The sequence below is a fragment of the Pavona decussata genome, unplaced genomic scaffold, assembly GCF_977016875.1.
Source record: "Pavona decussata unplaced genomic scaffold, jaPavDecu1.1 SCAFFOLD_427, whole genome shotgun sequence".
In the NCBI taxonomy this organism is placed as follows: Eukaryota; Metazoa; Cnidaria; class Anthozoa; order Scleractinia; family Agariciidae; genus Pavona; species Pavona decussata.
Window position 1 is genome coordinate 45784 of NW_028145784.1, and position 5087 is coordinate 50870.

The following is a 5087-nucleotide window of genomic DNA, read 5'->3' on the forward strand; positions in this document are numbered from 1 at the left end:
CCAACTTTTGTTCACTTTAAGGTGGCCTCTGGCACTACATGACATCATTCCAGTCAGCTGCAGAATTAATTTACCAGCTAACCCATCATTCACCAGAGATATATACCTGATTTTATAAAAACCGGGCGCACAACTTAAAATGCCTTGTCCACTAGAATCACCCTGTTTGCTGGAAACTTACCGTGACACCCCAAACTGTTGCCATCCAACAGCCAACTTGAGTCTTGTGTTTATGTTCCATGTCTTCAAGGCAATCTGACAGCTTCATGTAGTCTGCAATTGAAATCAGAGCAAACTAATGCAGCCATACCTATACTCGCTCAAGCGAGAAAATGCATTAAGTGTCAAATTCTGACCCACCCTACCCCCCCTGGATTTAAGTAAGGCACCCTCGAGTCATGTGGCCTTTTAGTCCTGCTCCTGTAGTGTCTAGCCAGACTATCCTTGACGGCAAGCCCCCTACAAATAAGAGCTCCACTCAAGGCAGAAACACAGCCTGCGGCTGTGTTCCTGCCTGGCTCCCAGCCTTAAATTTTGCACTCGTTTTCAAAACTCTAGGCATATATTTCAAGAAAATCCAACTTTTGTTCACTTTAAGGTGGCCTCTGGCACTACATGACATCATTCCAGTCAGCTGCAGAATTAATTTACCAGCTAACCCATCATTCACCAGAGATATATACCTGATTTTATAAAAACCTGGCGCACAACTTAAAATGCCTTGTCCACTAGAATCCCCCTGTTTGCTGGAAACTTCTCGTGACACCGCAAACTGTTGCCATCCAACAGCCAACTTGAGTCTTGTGTTTATGTTCCATGTCTTCAAGGCAATCTGACAGCTTCATGTAGTCTGCAATTGAAATCAGAGCAAACTAATGCAGCCATACCTATACTCACTCAAGCGAGAAAATGCATTAAGTGTCAAATTCTGACCCACCCTACCCCCCCTGGATTTAAGTAAGGCACCCCCGAGTCATGTGGCCTTTTAGCCCTGCTCCTGTAGTGTCTAGCCAGACTATCCTTGACGGCAAGCCCCCTACAAATAAGAGCTCCACTCAAGGCAGAAACACAGCCTGCGGCTGTGTTCCTGCCTGGCTCCCAGCCTTAAATTTTGCACTCGTTTTCAAAACTCCAGGCATATATTTCAAGAAAATCCAACTTTTGTTCACTTTAAGGTGGCCTCTGGCACTACATGACATCATTCCAGTCAGCTGCAGAATTAATTTACCAGCTAACCCATCATTCACCAGAGATATATACCTGATTTTATGAAAACCTGGCGCACAACTTAAAATGCCTTGTCCACTAGAATCACCCTGTTTGCTGGAAACTTCTCGTGACACCGCAAACTGTTGCCATCCAACAGCCAACTTGAGTCTTGTGTTTATGTTCCATGTCTTCAAGGCAATCTGACAGCTTCATGTAGTCTGCAATTGAAATCAGAGCAAACTAATGCAGCCATACCTATACTCGCTCAAGCGAGAAAATGCATTAAGTGTCAAATTCTGACCCACCCTACCCCCCCTGGATTTAAGTAAGGCACCCCCGAGTCATGTGGCCTGTTAGCCCTGCTCCTGTAGTGTCTAGCCAGACTATCCTTGACGGCAAGCCCCCTACAAATAAGAGCTCCACTCAAGGCAGAAACACAGCCTGCGGCTGTGTTCCTGCCTGGCTCCCAGCCTTAAATTTTGCACTCGTTTTCAAAACTCCAGGCATATATTTCAAGAAAATCCAACTTTTGTTCACTTTAAGGTGGCCTCTGGCACTACATGACATCATTCCAGTCAGCTGCAGAATTAATTTACCAGCTAACCCATCATTCACCAGAGATATATACCTGATTTTATGACAACCTGGCGCACAACTTAAAATGCCTTGTCCACTAGAATCCCCCTGTTTGCTGGAAACTTATCGTGACACCGGAAACTGTTGCTATCCAACAGCCAACTTGAGTCTTGTGTTTATGTTCCATGTCTTCAAGGCAATCTGACAGCTTCATGTAGTCTGCAATTGAAATCAGAGCAAACTAATGCAGCCATACCTATACTCGCTCAAGCGAGAAAATGCATTAAGTGTCAAATTCTGACCCACCCTACCCCCCCTGGATTTAAGTAAGGCACCCCTGAGTCATGTGGCCTTTTAGCCCTGCTCCTGTAGTGTCTAGCCAGACTATCCTTGACGGCAAGCCCCCTACAAATAAGAGCTCCACTCAAGGCAGAAACACAGCCTGCGGCTGTGTTCCTGCCTGGCTCCCGGCCTTAAATTTTGCACTCGTTTTCAAAACTCCAGGCATATATTTCAAGAAAATCCAACTTTTGTTCACTTTAAGGTGGCCTCTGGCACTACATGACATCATTCCAGTCAGCTGCAGAATTAATTTACCAGCTAACCCATCATTCACCAGAGATATATACCTGATTTTATGAAAACCGGGCGCACAACTTAAAATGCCTTGTCCACTAGAATCCCCCTGTTTGCTGGAAACTTACCGTGACACCGCAAACTGTTGCCATCCAACAGCCAACTTGAGTCTTGTGTTTATGTTCCATGTCTTCAAGGCAATCTGACAGCTTCATGTAGTCTGCAATTGAAATCAGAGCAAACTAATGCAGCCATACCTATACTCACTCAAGCGAGAAAATGCATTAAGTGTCAAATTCTGACCCACCCTACCCCCCCTGGATTTAAGTAAGGCACCCCCGAGTCAGGTGGCCTGTTAGCCCTGCTCCTGTAGTGTCTAGCCAGACTATCCTTGACGGCAAGCCCCCTACAAATAAGAGCTCCACTCAAGGCAGAAACACAGCCTGCGGCTGTGTTCCTGCCTGGCTCCCAGCCTTAAATTTTGCACTCGTTTTCAAAACTCCAGGCATATATTTCAAGAAAATCCAACTTTTGTTCACTTTAAGGTGGCCTCTGGCACTACATGACATCATTCCAGTCAGCTGCAGAATTAATTTACCAGCTAACCCATCATTCACCAGAGATATATACCTGATTTTATGAAAACCGGGCGCACAACTTAAAATGCCTTGTCCACTAGAATCCCCCTGTTTGCTGGAAACTTACCGTGGCACCGCAAACTGTTGCCATCCAACAGCCAACTTGAGTCTTGTGTTTATGTTCCATGTCTTCAAGGCAATCTGACAGCTTCATGTAGTCTGCAATTGAAATCAGAGCAAACTAATGCAGCCATACCTATACTCGCTCAAGCGAGAAAATGCATTAAGTGTCAAATTCTGACCCACCCTACCCCCCCTGGATTTAAGTAAGGCACCCCCGAGTCATGTGGCCTTTTAGCCCTGCTCCTGTAGTGTCTAGCCAGACTATCCTTGACGGCAAGCCCCCTACAAATAAGAGCTCCACTCAAGGCAGAAACACAGCCTGCGGCTGTGTTCCTGCCTGGCTCGCAGCCTTAAATTTTGCACTCGTTTTCAAAACTCCAGGCATATATTTCAAGAAAATCCAACTTTTGTTCACTTTAAGGTGGCCTCTGGCACTACATGACATCATTCCAGTCAGCTGCAGAATTAATTTACCAGCTAACCCATCATGCACCAGAGATATATACCTGATTTTATGAAAACCTGGTGCACAACTTAAAATGCCTTGTCCACTAGAATCCCCCTGTTTGCTGGAAACTTATCGTGACACCGCAAACTGTTGCTATCCAACAGCCAACTTGAGTCTTGTGTTTATGTTCCATGTCTTCAAGGCAATCTGACAGCTTCATGTAGTCTGCAATTGAAATCAGAGCAAACTAATGCAGCCATACCTATACTCGCTCAAGCGAGAAAATGCATTAAGTGTCAAATTCTGACCCACCCTACCCCCCCTGGATTTAAGTAAGGCACCCCTGAGTCATGTGGCCTTTTAGCCCTGCTCCTGTAGTGTCTAGCCAGACTATCCTTGACGGCAAGCCCCCTACAAATAAGAGCTCCACTCAAGGCAGAAACACAGCCTGCGGCTGTGTTCCTGCCTGGCTCCCAGCCTTAAATTTTGCACTCGTTTTCAAAACTCCAGGCATATATTTCAAGAAAATCCAACTTTTGTTCACTTTAAGGTGGCCTCTGGCACTACATGACATCATTCCAGTCAGCTGCAGAATTAATTTACCAGCTAACCCATCATTCACCAGAGATATATACCTGATTTTATGAAAACCGGGCGCACAACTTAAAATGCCTTGTCCACTAGAATCCCCCTGTTTGCTGGAAACTTACCGTGACACCCCAAACTGTTGCCATCCAACAGCCAACTTGAGTCTTGTGTTTATGTTCCATGTCTTCAAGGCAATCTGACAGCTTCATGTAGTCTGCAATTGAAATCAGAGCAAACTAATGCAGCCATACCTATACTCGCTCAAGCGAGAAAATGCATTAAGTGTCAAATTCTGACCCACCCTACCCCCCCTGGATTTAAGTAAGGCACCCTCGAGTCATGTGGCCTTTTAGTCCTGCTCCTGTAGTGTCTAGCCAGACTATCCTTGACGGCAAGCCCCCTACAAATAAGAGCTCCACTCAAGGCAGAAACACAGCCTGCGGCTGTGTTCCTGCCTGGCTCCCAGCCTTAAATTTTGCACTCGTTTTCAAAACTCTAGGCATATATTTCAAGAAAATCCAACTTTTGTTCACTTTAAGGTGGCCTCTGGCACTACATGACATCATTCCAGTCAGCTGCAGAATTAATTTACCAGCTAACCCATCATTCACCAGAGATATATACCTGATTTTATAAAAACCTGGCGCACAACTTAAAATGCCTTGTCCACTAGAATCCCCCTGTTTGCTGGAAACTTCTCGTGACACCGCAAACTGTTGCCATCCAACAGCCAACTTGAGTCTTGTGTTTATGTTCCATGTCTTCAAGGCAATCTGACAGCTTCATGTAGTCTGCAATTGAAATCAGAGCAAACTAATGCAGCCATACCTATACTCACTCAAGCGAGAAAATGCATTAAGTGTCAAATTCTGACCCACCCTACCCCCCCTGGATTTAAGTAAGGCACCCCCGAGTCATGTGGCCTTTTAGCCCTGCTCCTGTAGTGTCTAGCCAGACTATCCTTGACGGCAAGCCCCCTACAAATAAGA